The 17,373-nt window shown below is 39.8% G+C and overlaps 1 long non-coding RNA gene across 17 annotated transcripts in view; it reads left to right on the top strand.

Annotated features, from left to right (window-relative positions):
• The window catches only part of LOC307193980, a 109,862-nt gene extending 92,880 nt beyond the window's left edge, over positions 1-16,982 (top strand). For all 17 annotated transcript variants that reach the window (XR_013830451.1, XR_013830452.1, XR_013830453.1 and 14 more), the window contains 3 exons: positions 4,669-4,875; positions 15,073-15,236; positions 15,334-16,982. This is a non-coding gene — a long non-coding RNA (uncharacterized lncRNA). The remainder of the gene's footprint in view (positions 1-4,668; positions 4,876-15,072; positions 15,237-15,333) is intronic.
• The last annotated feature ends 391 nt before the right edge of the window (positions 16,983-17,373 follow it).

Below are 17,373 nucleotides of genomic sequence, written 5' to 3'. Positions count from 1 at the left end.
ACGTTTTCTTCTTTCCACAACACTCTGTGGTTGACATTGCAAGTACAGAGGAAAGAAATCATGTTGCTAGTGTTGGACACATCTAAGATTTAGAGTCTAACTCTCAGATTGTACATCACAATGATAAATGGGAGATCTGTGCAATTATTAGCACTGTACAGAATTTTTAATAACACCTTCACGCATGTCCCACCTTTAGAGAACAAATGTTGGAAAAGACTTTTTTGAACTAATCAGTGATTGAGCCTGACTTAAGGAATGTAGACATTCTCTCCTGTGTCTCTTCCCCTATCACTTCCAGTTAGTGACCTTGGAAAGGGTTCTCAGACCTTGGCTTTCAGCTGCCCCCAAGCTCTTCTAGCAGGCAGAAGGCAAGCAGGTATTCAGGGTATAGGGCTAGATATATTTGCTTTTTCATCAGGATCGTAATGCGGCAAGGCCAGAAATATGACAGGTCTCGGTATTTTTTAAAGACTTAATTTTTTTAGAGCAGTTTTAGATTTACAATAAAATTGAAAAGAAGGTACAGAGATTTCCCATATGAGCTCTCCCCTCACCCATGCATAGCCTCTCGCATTATCAATATCACTCACCAGGACAATACATTTTTTACCAAGGATGAACGAACCTACATTGACACATCGTAATAACCCAAAGTTCATAGTTTACCTTAGAGTTCACTCTTGGTGGTGTACATTCTGTGGGTTTGGACAAATGCATAATGACATGCGTCCATCAGTATAACATCATACAGAGTACTTTTATTGCCCTAAAATCCCCTGCTCTGCCTATTCACCTCTCCCCTCCCCAGCCCTACCCCTGGCAACCACTGATCTTTTTCTGGGTCCATAGTTTTGCCTTTTCCAGAACTTCATATAGTATTGTCTTCTTTCACTTAGTAATGTGCATTTGGGGTTCCTTGATGTCTTTTCTGGCTTGATAGCTCATTTGTTTTTAGTGCTGAATACAATTCCATTGTTTGGATGTACCACTGTTAATTTATGCGTTTACCTATGTAAGGACATCTTGGTTGCTCAGGTCATGGAACTGATGAGGAAAAAAATCCTAGGGATGAAAAAGTTCTACTCATTAATGTTGCTAATATTGCACTGTTACTATGACTCCACACAAGTATGTCCAACAGCTCTAGAGCTGAATGGGACATGGTTTTTACAAACTATATGTGTCATTGGGTGGCATGAGAAATGGGAATGTGCCAGTTCTTATTTAAACAACAGTTCACCAGGTGACAAAACATTCAAGATAACAGTAAGGACTTATCTTTGGGTGCAATGTTGAGAGCGTAGTCATTGCAGGCACAAGAGGAAGTGGGAAATGGAAGAGGATGATTTAAGAGAACTGAAGGAGATATGCCTCAATCATTATTATTATCAAAAACGCTTGTTCTTTTTCTATCATATATCCCAAATTGGATGCCGTCTTCATCCTCGAAGGGCTTATGTCTTAGAAGGACATTGCTGTTTTGTTAACTTATTTTCCTGGTCATTGAGAATATTTGAAGAATATATATGTTTGATGGTAAAGGTTTAATCTTTCACATCTATATTTTTAATCAAGGAAATGTTGGTGTCAAAGTAAATTTTTGTGACTTTGACTATTCTGTTGTGGTGGGAGTGAAGAAAACTATTTTGATCGTATAAAGAACAAATGAAGAAAAGTCTAGTAACCGAACATTAAAAATAACCAGTGGAGGTTGACTTGAAAGGTTTATATTTATTTGATCAAGCTCTAACTGACTCTAAGTTCTGAAAGCAGAAACTTTGGGAAAGAATGATTTGGGAACATCGACAAAATGGAAAAAAGATATTAGATTTTGCAGAAATACAGCGCTGCTCATTCCCTGCTACTCACCTCGAATGGTTTAAAACTCTGAAAATGATTCTAGAACAAACACATCTGCACATCATTAGCTTTAAAACCAGGCCCTGTAACAAGTCGAAATATCCTTATTGGAACAAATCGGTAGAGCCTCAAATCCTTTTTGGATTTCAGAAGAGAACATGTTTTACCTTACCATGTGACTGGTAGAGTGTTGAGAATACCTTTTGTATACATGTGTTTTTATTTGATTTGTGAAACAGGCCCTTTCCTTTTATAGCCAGAGGAGCCATTCTCGGAAGGCATGCAGGCAATCAAAGTATTTTCAAATCCCGAAAGCCAAAGAAACGCTAGCTTTTGGTTTATTCACTGGGCTGTGTTTTTCTGAACATTTTCTTTTTTAAACTGGCCCTAAAGGGCAGTAAACTAGACCTCTATTAGGCCTAAGCGAATAGAAAAGATGAGGATTAAATGACATTCAGCAGGAATGTCATGCAGATGATGTCTGTCTCAAGACGAATGGCCCATGAGGTAAGTTTAAACGGGAAAAGGTAAACAGAGGGCCATCACTACGTGTTCACACCAGTCAAAACTTACTCACCAACACGTTTACTGCAAACTCAACTAGGTAGCATATTTGTCAAGAAAACATGCATATGAGGGGTTTTCTTTCTTAGTTTCCCCCCTTTCCAGTCTCCTTACTATGTATCAGCAGTGTGCTAGGTCTTGATGAGGCAATATAAACCTTCAAGAAACTGATGGGTATTTATTACTGAAAATGTAACTGTTGACATAGAAGCAGGTATTAATAACAAAGGGTAAAGGTTCAAGACCTGTGCTCCACAGAAAGAGAATGAGGTGATGTAAGCAAAGTTGGAATTTCAAATCTCTACAGAATTCAGTATTTTGTAATGAATGTTTCCTTTGCCATTTTATATGCCAGGAGACCAAAACACACAATGGTTGTTAAATAATTAGCATCCATTAAAAGTTCAAAGTTGAAAATGAATTGAGAAAATCAAATGGTATTATTGGCAGAGGAACCTTTCTTAGAGCTCTAAATGCTATATTGACAGCCATTAAAAGTAACGAAATATTATAAGAACTGAAATAATGTCGACGGTGTCCAAATATGGGGACATAGCCTGTGTTTTGACAGTCCAACATGGGAATTGTTCAGGGAATTCACCTGTGTCAGATAATTTAAGATGTGGTTGACGAATCCTTACTACCTTTGAATCATATAAAATATTTGTGGACTACTGTCAGTTGCTGCAAAGTTAAATTTAAACCCACACTCTTGGCTTCATGAAATGAAATATTTCTGTAGGATCTTTATTTTCTTGACTTTATTATTTCCGGTGCAATTTATACTGCCACCTACATAACCCCCTGCCACCAGGGATCCAAGACCAAACGTATTTTGTGGCATCTCTCCTTAATAGGTGTCTTTTGGCCATACATTCACCCACATACATGCCAAGTGGGGTTGGGAAAGTGTGGTTGGAAAGTAGGCTTACCAAATCTCAGAGACCCCAGATTATGGAGTTTTCACTAAAGCCATCGAGGGAGGTGAGTTGAGCTACCTTTACTGAGCATGTACTATATTCCAGTTTACATATACAGGTTTCCCCCTGCTGTCTGAAAGTAGAGCATTTCTATGAAACCTTTCATAGGCCAAAATGGTGTAAAGCAAAGAAGCAATCATCTTAGGATACATCTTGGTAACTGATGCACAAAATAAATTGAGATAAAGCACAGATGTTCACAAACACAGTTCAAGGCTATGGCGGCTTGTTGCTGAGATGCTGAGTGTAGTTCCCAAGGAAGGGGCTTGGCGATGCCACTCTTGCTGCTGGGATGCACTGCCTCTAGAATGGCTCATTGCAAAACAAACACTGAATACTCTTTTCACTTTTCTCCTTTTTTCGTAAAAGTGAAAATCCCCTTCGGATTTCTTTCAATTAGTAAAAAAAAAAAACAGGTATTAAGTGTAGATCTTTCATAAAAGTGAATTGGCCTAAACTTTCAAAAATCAGAGGATACCTATATAACCTCTGATTGATACACAACAACCCAGAAAAGTAGACAACACTCTCACTATTTTATAGACGAGAAAAGTGAAACCAAGTGTGTTTAATAAACTTTCCAAGGTTACCCAGATCCGATTTTTAAATGAGGGTTGACTCTAAAGACCATACTCTTCCTAGGACAACACACCATGCTCTCTTACTACCTTGAGAGGCTGTACCAATTTAAAGTACAAAAAGAATCAATGGTGTTTATGGTCCACTGTTAACAAACACGAAGCCCTGACCCACTGGCCCCTCAGTCCTCTTGGTAATTGAAATCACCAGGCCTGGCATTTCTTATGCCATCTAGGGGAAGATAGAAAGTCAGCTAAAGGAGGGAAAAAAACACAGAAGAAGAGAATATTAGCTCTGTCTATTTGGTGGTGGCTCTTCGAGGAAATAAAAGGACGATACATGTTTTCCTCCTAATTTTTCTGTTTAAAAGAGAACCCGGGGTTGCAGGGGAAATGCCTGGGGTGAAGGGCCAATAGAGAATATTGATGCTGTGATAATGAGCAAAGGGGAGTTGGTTTGGGGCTTATTTCTCCATCACCCTAGTCATTCCATCCTTCACAGAATGAGAATATTCTGTTCGGCTTCCAGGCTGGGGTTGTCATGTGAGAAGTGTACGTTAATTTCATCTTTTCTCATAACTTTCTTTTGGGGATAAGCATTTTGGTTTTCTGCTGTTTATTATTTCAAAGGCATCTATATGCTAATATGTTTTATGCTAATTATTTTCATGTTTTCCCCTTAGGTTATGCTTCGTATCATCCACCAGGGAGGATCATATCTCTTGAAAACTTTCAAATTTGATTTTGAAAATTATTCAGAAAATTTAAGCCATGCTATCTCTCAGTGTAGGAAAGCATAGGCTCTGGAGATTCCTATAATTCAAAGAAAATGGACTGGGATAACATCTGAGTTCTCATGCTGCCAAAATCCTCCTGAGGAGAACAGCCAGGTACACAAAGCATTTAACATTGTGGCATTGAAATGTGGGAAGAATAATTAAAATAAAAATCTAATAACAGGTTTTCAGAAATCACTAAATTACTGTTTGATCCAGAGAGGAGAAAGGAAAGACTGTTTTCATTCTCCATCGCATCTGAAGTGTGCTAACTGCTTCCATGACTATGAGTACCGTATTTTAATTGTATGTCATCACTCCTTAGTGTCATTTCTAGAAAGTTAATTGTCATGATATTAATGCCTGAAACTGAGTTTGTGCTTACAGGAAGAATCAGGTGAGAGAGGATTTCATACAATAAGCTAGCTTGATGTTTTCTTCCAGTTTTTTTTATTACAGAGATTTTTTTTTTCCGAAATTGCAACTGGGGGAGTAGGTTGCAATTTTTAAAAAAAAACATAGGAGTGAGCCAATTAATCTGTCTTAAAAAAACCTTTATGCAGGCACCTTCATCTGAGGATAACCAAGGCATAGAAACTGATTTCTCAACATGAGATATTAAAACCTTGGAGAGTATTTTACGTTTTTCCTTTGGTCAGGAAATGGACTTCTTTTGTCCCCAAGCACTTCAGGGGTGCAAAGAAAAGGCCCCCAAATCCCACTCCTCTGCATTGTTCTCTGCCCTGCTCTGTGCTTAAGAAAAGCAAGGATTCAGAAGCACTGGGGGATTCCCACTCCAGACTTCAGTTCATTTTGTGACTCGTCTTTTCTCTCTCCGCCTTTGATAGCTGCACCTCATTTCATTTCTATTTTTTAAATGCTTTCACTTTTAGACCTCAGTCGTGTCTTCATCCTGCAAGAAGTAGAGCCCAGCTGCTGCTATTTCTCCTCTTGCTTCACTTTAATGCCTCTTGAGCTCTAAGGTAGCTTTGTCAGTAGGAGAGTTCCCTTTCGGGGTCTCCTTCTGGAAGGGGGCAGGGCAAGTAAGCTAGGCTCTCCTCCAGACAGAAGGGGCTCAGAGTCAGCCTCCAAAAGGCAGGTGAAGACAGGTACCAGGACGACCTGTTTTGGAACAGCCAACCAGCATTTCAACACGTAACAATCTTCACCTCTCTCCAAATAGGAAGAATCATTGCTGGGGATACGTTTGGTAAATTGGTTAGAATCAGTGATTGTCCGTTAAAGGTAAAATAACATTTTGTTGAAACCTGGCTGTGTTTGGTACATTCTGTTGAAATAAAAGACCTACAGTAGTTTATGTGCTAAACCTTTGTGACCCATCATTATTTTCTTTTCATTCTACTTATTTGTCGGTGACAATAACAAAACAGCTAACCATTTTCCCTTTAAAAGTTGTGTTTAGAGAAGGCTCCCTTGAGCTAACATATTCCATATTTTTTTCTTTTAACATCTTTATTGGAGTATAATTGCTTTACAATGGTGTGTTAGTTTCTGCTTCATAACAAAGTGAATCAGCTATATGTATACATACATCCCCATATCTCCTCCCTCTTGCATCTCCCTCCCACCCTCCCTATCCCACCCCTCTAGGTGGTCACAAAGCACCGAGCTGATCTCCCTGTGCTATGAGGCTGCTTCCCACTAGCTAGCTGTTTTACATTTGGTAGTGTATATATGTCCATGCCACTCTCTCACTTCATCCCAGCTTACCCTTCCCCCTCCCCGAGTCCTCAAGTCCATTCTCTATGTCTGAGTCTTTATTCCTGTCCTGCCCCTAAGTTCTTCAGAACCTTTTTTTTTTTTTTTTAGGTTCCATATATATGTGTTAACATACAGTATTTGTTTTTCTCTTTCTGACTTACTTCACTCTGTATGACAGATTCTAGGTCCGTCTACCTCACTACAAATAACTCAATTTTGTTTCTTTTTACGGCTGGGTAATATTCCATTGTATATATGTGCCACATCTTCTTTATCCATTCATCTGTCGATGGACACTTAGGTTGTTTCCATCTCTGGGCTATTGTAAATAGAGCTGCAATGAACATTGTGGTACATGACTCTTTTTGAATTATGGTCTTCTCAGGGTATATGCCCAGTAGTGGGATTGCTGTGTCATATGGTAGTTCTATTTTTAGTTTTTTAAGGAACCTCCATACTGTTCTCCATAGTGACTGTATCAATTTACATTCCCACCAACAGTGCAAGAGGGTCCCCTTTTCTCCACACCCTCTCCAGCATTTATTGTTTGTAGATTTTTTGATGATGGCCATTCTGACCGGTGTGCAGTGATACATTAATCAAGACAGTATGGTACTGGCACAAAAACAGAAATATAGATCAATAGAACAGGGTAGAAAGCCCAGAGATAAACCCACGCACATATGGTCACCTTATCTTTGATAAAGGAGGCAAGAATATACAATGGAGAAAAGACAGCCTCTTCAATAAGTGGTGCTGGGAAAACTGGACAGCTACATGTAAAAGAATGAAATTAGAAGACTCTCTAACACCATACACAAAAATAAACTCAAAATGGATTAAAGACCTAAATGTAAGGCCAGACACTATAAAACCCTTAGAGGAAAACATAGGCAGAACGGTCTATGACATAAATGACGGCAAGATCCTTTTTGACCCACCTCCTAGAGAAATGGAAATAAAAACAAAAATAAACAAAAGGGACCTAATGACACTTAAAAGCTTTTGCACAGCAAAGGAAAACATAAACAAGACGAAAAGACAACCCTCAGAATGGGAGAAAATATTTGCAAGTACAGCAAAGATGAAAACGAAGCAACTGACAAAGAATTAATCTCCAAAATTTACAAGCAACTCATGCAGCTCAATATCAAAACAACAAGCAACCCAATCCAAAAATGGGCAGAAGACCTAAATAGACATTTCTCCAAAGAAGACATACAGATTGCCAACAAACACATGAAAGAATGCTCAACATCACTAATCATGAGAGAAATGCAAATCAAAACACATTCCATCTTAATGCAGCCCAGCTAAGAAAAAACTTTCTCTTCTTGCTCTTCTCTGAACATGAGTCAAAGGTAATTCAAATAGAAAAGCAATTCGCGTACAATTAGGCTCCAGAATTTATGAGGTGTAGATGAGCCATGTAATTTGATTAAGGAGGCTGCTATGAGTGTATTATTCCGTTGGAGAACTAAATTCTGTGAGGACAGAAAAGAGATCTATCAGCAACTGTTAGCCTGTAGTAACTCTAGAAGGTGGCTGCAGTTGGTGGACTTGAAGCAGACATTTGGTGGGCTTCACTTGGTCTATCTGAGCAGTGAAATTGGCTCAGCACAGCTCCAGAAATGCTGTATGATCCGAGAAGAGTAGCACAGCTGGGTCCTGAGCATGGTTAAAAGTACACGGCGTTGAAATGATAGAGACTATAATCAGAGAAACTGGATTTGCATCCCGCATCAATACCTGCTAATTGTCTGACCTGGATGAGTTTCTTGGCCTCCTGAGCCCCATTCTCCCCATGGGTGAAATGGGAGGAAAAATAAAAATCACACTTACTTTTTTAAGTTGGCTGTGAGGATTAAATGTGTGCATGGTGCCCACACCTAGTAAATACTCAGTTAATGGTCATTACTTCTATTATCATCATTATTCTTACTGGTCAATGATACTTGTAGGATTTTTATTATCATTATCACCATTAATGATGTTAATGGCTATGTGACAGGTTCAAAATTTTTCCTTATGGAGAACTTCGGTAGTTGAAATTCAAAGATGCATACACTGGGTACTTTTGCTGCTAGTAATACAGGTCCTGTGAAATGAAGATGTGGACAGGCTCAAGCTTTAAATGATTCACTGGAATCCTCTGGAATTCCAGTGATTCACTGGAAGCCTTTATACCACCGCAAACTTTCAGTAAACACTTTTTTGGTGGTCAAAGCTAAGATTTTGCACAGGATGGAAAAATTTTTAAGGCCTCCAAATGTTATTGCTTGTATTAACCAATGCCAAATATTCAGTAAGATAGGGAAAAAAGTCACTTAGCATCTCAATATTTTTACCCTCACTGCCAAGAATTCAGATGTCTAGCTAATGAGCTGGCTTTTTCACTTGTCTTTTCCATACCTGAGATTATGAAAATCTTCTAGTCTTGCTGGTATTAGTGGCCTTGTTGATTACAGGGTACAATTTGAAATTCCTGAATCCCATGAGGTGTGGAATTGCTCGGAACGAAGGCCTTCTAGAGGAAAAGCCACCTTGCTGGTTGAAAAGCCCTAGTGAGCTGCCAGGCCATCTTCATGGAGCCAGAGCTTCATATGAAAGCATGCAGTCAGGTCTCAAGGCCATTAAAAAGTTCAGCCTCGCTTGCTAAATGGGAGGAGTGTAAATGGTCTGTGCTTGCCTCCAAACACATGGCTGTTCCCAGACAGAAAAGTCAGACATTAATTAAACCATTGCAGGGTTAGAATGGATCATGCCATTCTGTTTTGAAAAGTCAGCTTTGACTTCTACTTGCATGCCAAAAAAAAAAAAAAAAAACAAAACCCACAAATGCATTTGCTAACGAAGGTTCTTATTGCATGCAAGTCACATTTAAAGTAAAAGAGAAATCTTTTTTCTTCGTATGTAGAATGGCTCTAATCACAACAGAGCCTTCATGAAAACAATATCTTGAGTGTATGCTTATATGTTTTATTTAATTTTCATCCTTTGTATTTAATTTTTAATTTAATTTTCCTCCTGTGGATTTCCCTCTTTCATGAAGCCATCCCCCAAAGTAAATGCTTACAATAAATTAACATCCATACCCCGGTGTATTTTAAGGTGTTTCATTTTAAATGTTCACACTTGGATTAAAGTGTGGTATCATTTACCTTCACAATGCTTAGCATATAGTAAAGGGTAAATAAATAGCAATTACAATAAAATAGCCTTATTAGAACTATAGTGATACTTTCCTAGATTTCATTTCCATTCTGTCATTCTTCAGTGAAGTTGGTGTAATTTCTCCTTGAATGGGCAAGACTTAGGATTGTTCACAGTCACAAGGAAGAGCACAAAATAAGAGAGATTTTCATTTATAAGGTTGCCTTTCTCTTATCTACTAGTCTTGCCTCCCAGACTGTCTGTCTGTCTCTGGAAAGCCAAGTCAATAAAAATGATGAGAGTTGGCATCTCACAAATGGATACCCTTAAACCATGAAGTAGTAATGCTGTGCAGGAAATATTTTTCTGACCTTTTCAAATTGCATCCAACTGTCTCGGGAATTTCTCAGTGACTAGAGGTAATAAGGTTCAATCCGTTTTACTGGCTGGCTTCAAATTTAGTTCTGCCGAATCTCTAACTTATCAATTCTTTGCATCTTGGCTCTGGAATCCATTCAGCACAGAAATCCATGCACCTAACCTTCTTTCCCCTCCTCAGGTTTCGCTAAAGGATCACACTGTGGAATCTACAACCATGACAACTCTCCACTTATTGCCCCTTCAAAAACAAAATATTAGCGTGGGGAAAATTAGTGGGCATAATGTCTTGTCAGAAGCCCTTGTTTAATTAGCTTGTAGATTTCAACTCCCTCTTACCTCTCAGTTTTTACCTATGTGATTTATGCCTCAGTAATCTTCATTATATAAAACTTTTTCCACTTCACTATACCAAGGCACCCTATAGAATATTAAAGAAGCAAAACTATGTGAATTTCTTTTGTGTTAAGTTGATTTTGGTTTTTCTTCTGTGAGTCCAAATGCGATGAACACACTCCCTCAGTAGGGATGGGAGTCATCCAAGTGTGACTTGCTAAAAGGCAGCTGGGCGGCCCCGTTCTTCACTGTGTTCCCTGAAGGAGAACAGAAAACAGAAGCTGGGGACACATTTCTTGACCTCGCCAAAGTGTTGGATGTCAGGAAGCCTTGACGAGGAGTTAAAAAGCTTGTCTTACTTTTCATATTTAGAGCATCTCTGTGCTGGATGTGATGCGGGGGGAGACGTCAGTGTTTTCTCATTTGTAGGAAACACCAAATTCAACACATTTTGTCACTCCCATCCATTGCCTTTGTACTGCCTTCTTCAGTGGTGATTAGAATCCTGGCTGGAAGTTCCTGTGGTCAGTGGAGCTTGGAGCCTTTTTCTGGAGCCTCTCTGTTCATGGGCAAACAGCCACCAGGAAGAGGAAATCTTTTTGAAGTTGTCCTTCTAAGAATCTGTATTTGCTTGTGCAGTAATTGTCAAGTTTGATCATCATAAGATATTTGGCTTTATAAAACTGGACTGAATGTCAATATTATGACATAGCGTGAGTGTGTTTCGTGTTTGGGAATTGCAATCATTGTTGCTTTTTTTGTGGTCATCCATTTACAATGCTTGGCGTCAGTTTACTTATCTCTTGTAAAAATAAAATACAGTGTGTGTGTGTGTGTGTGTGTGTGTGTGTGTGTGTGTGTGAACAAAGAAAAAAAAATGAGATTATTTCAAACATCCCTATTCAGAAAATAGGTTTAGAGGGAAGAGGACAAAGGGCAGACTTTTTTTTCATAGCTATGTATTTTTTTTTTTCTTGAAAGAAACTGAATCTACTTATACCAAAGTTCATCTTCATAATATAGCTTAACTTTTCCACTTTAGAAAACAGAAATAATGATGTTGATGAAAGTTAAAAAGAAGCTTACAAAGTATGTTTAAGGACATGAGTGTTTTTTGTCATTGCTATTTTGTCACTTGAAATTCAGTTCATCTTGACAGAGTCACAGTCCTGATTTTGTCCCCTTACAACCTGGGTATATGGTTAGCTGGCATTTTTTTGGGTAGAGATGAGGCATTTTGGTGGTTTTGCATTATCAGATTACCTAGCATTTGCAATGCAGCACCGTGATTTTTATCACTAGCTGGGGAAGAATGAAGACTTGCAGAGGAGGTAACTAGAGCAGGTCTGTTCCTTGAATGCAGCTGCAAACACCCGATAGGTTGTTAATACAGGTGCGTGTCAGGTGTGTGCACATCTACATGTATGTTGCAGTCATGTGTGAGGAGTGCACGATAACTTGAATTTGGGGTCAGAAGGCAACAACTCCAAAACCAAATGGATTCCAGTTTCTCCCTGGAAATGATATCTCAGTAAATTGGAAACTTGACTATATTGACAAACCCTTTCAAAACAAGAGTAGCTTAGGGACTTCCCTGGTGGTCCAGTGGTTAAGACCCTCTGCACTTCCGATGCAGGGAGCCTGGGTTCGATCCCCGGTCAGGGTGAAAAACAAAACAGAGTAGCTTAGCCAACTAGCTCTGATTATTACACATTTGGTGCCTCCTTTTCCCCATTTCTAAATAAACCATCTTTCCTACCCTTCAGGACCTGGAGTTAAAACAAAATCAGTGTCCAGCCCTTCCACTGAAAGTGTAAAGTGACTTGAGTCTGGTGAAAGAAAGGAGCGAGGGTGTGCCAGGTTTCATTTGGAATGAGTTATTTTGCTTTGCTGAGTGTTCTTAGAGTTTGGGGGAATGGTTTGGGAGCTAATCGGGAACCTCCAGGTAAAGAGGCACAAGGGGAATGAGTAGTCTAGTGTCTAGTTAGCAGTGCTGTGAATACTAATAGCTGCTCCGTATTGACTGCTATCTACCAGATGTGTCATTGATAACTGACAGCCTCCCTTAATCTTCCTAGGAGCCCCATAAGACAGGCACAACTATCTTTGATTTACAGGGGCCGAAAGTGAGGCTTAGAATGGTTAAAACTGAGTTTGCTTGTAAGTGGCAGGGGCACTGTATGAAGAGAATTATTTTTATATGGAAAAGAAATAATTCATTTACTGAACTCAGTGAGTTTTTGACATTTTCTCCTCCTCTACCACTTCTTCCTCCTTTCTTCTTCTTTGCTTTTCCTTCTCCTATTCTTTTCTCAAAGAAGGAATGAAATGAGGCCAAAACGGTAAAGCACTGTCCCACTGTGTCTTCAACAAGACAGTCATTCTTCTCTCCATCGTCATAGAGTTGCTTTCAGTAGAACTACATATATAATTATTCTGAAAGTTTAATAAGAGCCAAGCGTTCTGGCTAGTGGCTTAAATTATCTTATGCATAAGGTAGTTTTTATTACCTTAAAATAATAATACAGAGGCAGAAGATGGTGATCATATGCTGTCCTCACAAGCTCACATTCAACCCTGTCTAATCTATCTTTCATCTGTGGTAATGATTTACCAGGATGAAAGGATGGATGCAGAAAGCGGAAGTTCAAAGCTGTTTTTGTGAGTAATCCAGTAAAACCTACTTCTATAAATGTAATCTTTCTAAATCAGGATATCTAGGAAACTGAATTCCTTCAAATATACATTTGAAGGATCTTTTCTCTTCTTCTATTTTCTTCACATCTCAATATTACAAACATAAATACTCTCGATGGCCAAAGCAGGCTTGCTATTGTGGCCTTCGCTCAATGACGACATCGACACATAAGGATTACATTTCATTCTCACAGTGATGCCTGATGTACTTTAATTTGTTTCTCCGTGAAGGGGCTCGGTTATTTATTCTGGGTAAACTGGGCTTGTGTTGCCACAGCTCCACTTGCTCTCTGATGCCAAGGCCAGCAACCTGACGGGGCCTCATTTCTCCCTGGCACGTCAGGCAGAAAATTGATTCAAATCTAAGCCAAGTGGTAGAATCTCAAAAGCTCTGTCACCACTGTTCACGGCAAATATATTTCTTCCTAGAGTGGGTGTTCTGAAATTGTGGTCTGTATCTCACTTGAAATAAATAAGCCCCTTGAAAAAATTTCGAACAGGACTACACAGGAAAGGCAGCATGGCTTTAGATGGAAATATGATGTCAAGGTTGGTCTGTCTGTCTGTCTGTCTCTGTCTCTGTCTCTCTGAGGTCCTTGAAAATGCATGTGATCCCAGTACAGAGTTCTTCCATGAAAGCCTTTACGTTTTGCACAAGGCCCCTCCGACTCCCACTATCACCCTTATTGGAAATAAACTCAAAATAATATAAACAAACAGGAATAGATTGTTCTGAAATGATCTGCCAGACACAGTTCATCTTCAACACTTTGCTTTCCATTACTGCTGAAGGAAGGGAAATGACAGCATCAGCTTTAAATCTGTAGACTGAGTAGTGGGCCCCTGCCTGTGCTTCTGTGATATAGTGGCAATCTCCACTTATTGTCGGGGTTCAGCAGTATTTATTATTCCCTAATTGGAACCCCACTGATACGCTGGGGGATTTCCTCTCCATGGCAGGGCAATATATCCATATAGACATAGAGCATAGCCACCGTGGCCTATTGTAATACTGTAGTCAGAAATACCAACATTGGGATCAAAATTAAACCAACACCTAGGCTAATGGAGTTTCTAGACTGCCTTTTGATATTATTAGGAACTCACCATTTTTCTGTGTTTATCTTTGGACTTAAAGTGATGTCAGCAGAAATTCAAATTGAATACACTTTATCACAGTGTTTCCTCTTCTGTTTTAATTCCTCACTGCATTGCTTTCAGAAGTGAGGAGAACACTGGCAACATTACCAAAGATTACACATTACAAGGACACAACAAACACCAGAGGTCCGGGCACTCTATATAGAAATGTTACTGTTTTATTCTATCTTTATTCTACTTTCTATCTTTTTAGGTGCATCAGTGTAAGGTCAACTTTAGGAAAAGGCCTGGAAAGCCTTAATTTTACTAAAATTAAGTTAATTAAAATGAAATTAACAAGTAAATCCCTTTTATCTTAATTTTCGGTGCCAAAACAGGTTTCCTTACTTTGGACATCAGAGGGCCCCTTCATTGTGTTTATTTATGGTCACAGCACTTGCATTCCCTTCTCCCTTGTGCTATTTTTATTTTTGTCATTGGAGTCCGTGAAGACCTAATCATCAGTCCTCTAATTTTCCAGAAAAAAAATGTTGATTTATCGAACTGGCTGCAGAAAAGGAAGAAGAAGAAGATCAATCTGACATTGTAGGTTAATAGTAGGAAACAAAACACATTCATAATTAGAGGAGAAAAGGCCTTTTCTTGTTCATTCCAGTTTATAATAAAAAGCCCCTCGCCAAAGTGTCTTAGAAAATAATGCATTCGGACTGAGTCGAATTACCGCCTAGCAGATTCTATTTATCTGTAGCTTAAAAAGCAGCTGCGTTTTTGTAAAAAGCAATGAATGTGGCAGTCCTACTTAAAGGTAGAAGAAAAAGAACACCCCTTGTTTTGTAATAAGGGGATTTTCCATTTAAAAGAGAGAGCGAGCCTGTTGTGTGAAGTACGATTATTACATTCACTGTATTCTATCTCACCCACCAGGAGGCTAATAATGAAGGGGCCAGAGAAGGAGGCCAGTGCTACGAGGGTTATCTCTCAGCCTCAGATGCTGGATAAGTCGAAGAAGGCAGAATCGCTTTTGGATGACATTCAGAAAGGCCGGAGTGATTATTTGGAAGAGAAAAGCCTGCCTATTCTTTTCCAAGGTAAACAGTTCATTTCATCTGTCAACTGCATGTTTTATTATAAAAATATGTTTATATAAAGATATCTATGAAGTTTGCCTTTAAAAAATTATTTTAGGTGCCTGAATATTCCCCCAGCCTGCCTGTCGGTCCACTGATGAATTACTAGCAACCTGCCTTAGACAAAGGATGCACTCGGAGCCCCGCCACACCTTAAGCCACGCTCTGAAGGATCTGCCCAGCTCACTTTTAATCACGAGCAAGGAATTACCCACATGGAGTCAGCAGAAAATGAGAAAGTAAAGCTCGTGGTGCGAATAATTCCAGCAAGTGCCAAGGGGCTAGTTGAGGAATGGCTTCACGAGGTGAATATCTTCAGCTTGTACTTAGGGTTTGGGTAGCGTATAATCATTTTCTCTTTTAGGAGCAATGACTGTCGTAAGTGTCCTTCCCAGCTAAGAGCGCTTAGAGCATTTATCAGGCTGTTGACAGATGTGATACCCGTCTCGTCCTTGTTGTTATTTACTGTGACTAATTTTACATCTGCAAATATGCAGCAACCCACTGGGGCCGGGAGGCTGTCGAGCCCGTGGCTGTGAATAGCTGTGTGTATTTGTGTGAGTGCCTGTCCGGTAATCTCCGTCTCTGTGTGCGTATGTGCCCTTGTTCTCGTCTCCTCTCTGTTGTGCACGTAGGCGGGGAGGATTGGCCAGCCAGCAGGTTCTCAGATGTGATCCGAGACTTTCCTTTGATATTTGGACCAGGAAAAAAAATGATCGTGTCACATCATGATGAATGGTCAATCTGAATTTTCAATTCATACAGAAGGCGAAGGGGGAGGAGAGTATGAGCTCAGTGATGAGACTAACCTTTTCCCTTTGGGCAGAGCATGATTCAAATTAAACATCGCGTTCAGTATGAAATTTGAAGGCCTTTTTTTTTTTTTTCTTGTGCCTGCCTGGTTTAACTCCTTGATGGGCTGCTCTTTCAGGGAGGATCCCTTCTGTCCACCTCTGTGCCTGAGTCTATTCCCAGCAGCAGCCCGTAGTTCCTCTTCCTTTGTTCTATTTTTCTGAAGGTCAGGTCCAAAAGAAACCAAGAAAAGCATATTTTACTATCTTCAAAACTCTGTTATTCACAAGATAACATTCTCCCTAAAACATGTTATTTCTTGATATCCCAAACTAATATCTTAAATAAACAAACAAATAAATAATGTTCTAGTTTTAAGGGTAACTTTGCCGGGGAGGAGGGGGAGGGAAAGCGAGGGATCCTTTCGAAAGACCCTTCAAGGGTCCTCTGCTGTAGACCAGTGTCTGCTGGCAGAGGGAGCCTCAGAGGAAGAGCAGCAAACAAAAAGCCCAGATTTGCTCTCACTTCCCTAGTTCCCCACATAACTGAGTCACAGGATCGCCATGCCAACCTGCAGCAACTCTGGCCTCAAGCAAGCATGTGCCGGGACTCTTTGAAACCGCCCTTCAGTACTTACTGGTCCAAGGACTCAGGCCCAAACGTATAGAAAGAACTGCTGTCCGTGGACACGCGAGGCTGCTTGCCCATCTGGGTACATCCTTGCTGCCTCTGTTAGGCACCAGCAGGACTGAAGATGTGACTGATTCTCTTTCTGGAGTTTGGTGGCTTGTGGGGAAAGGGATAGTATTGAAAAGGCTAAGAGACAAGGTCATTCTTCCAATGCATCTTCAGAAGGAAAATGTTAAGGCTTTTAAATTCCTTTCCTACAGGGAAGAGGGCTGTGGTGGAGGACCTGAGGCAGCTGGGGGTGGAGGTTGAGGTGGGAGGGGGATGGGAGGTGGAAACAGAGGAGTAGCTGTGTTTATTTTAATACATCTCATTTAACCCTCACCTAAAAACAAATTGGAGAGGTTTGGGAGTGCATTAATCTGGACCCAGTTAGCAAGTCTTTCTCCTTCAAAAGTGCAACCTGAGATTAATGAATATAAACTAGAGTTTCAGATGCAGTGCTTAAATCATTTGCATGTTTCATGCATGATAATTGAATTTATGTCTGCACTTCCTTTCACTTACCTATTTCCAGTTCTGTCCCTGTGAGTCACATAAAGCAAGATTTCATTCTCCTAACCTCTGGGTTGGAAGAGCTTGCCTAGACCTTACTCCTAATGAGAAACTCAGGCGCTTG

Source organism: Stenella coeruleoalba, assembly GCF_951394435.1.
Source record: "Stenella coeruleoalba genome assembly, chromosome: 11".
NCBI lineage: Eukaryota > Metazoa > Chordata > Mammalia > Artiodactyla > Delphinidae > Stenella > Stenella coeruleoalba.
The sequence above is the reverse complement of the archived record's forward strand: the minus strand, read 5'-3'. Positions and strand labels throughout refer to the sequence as shown.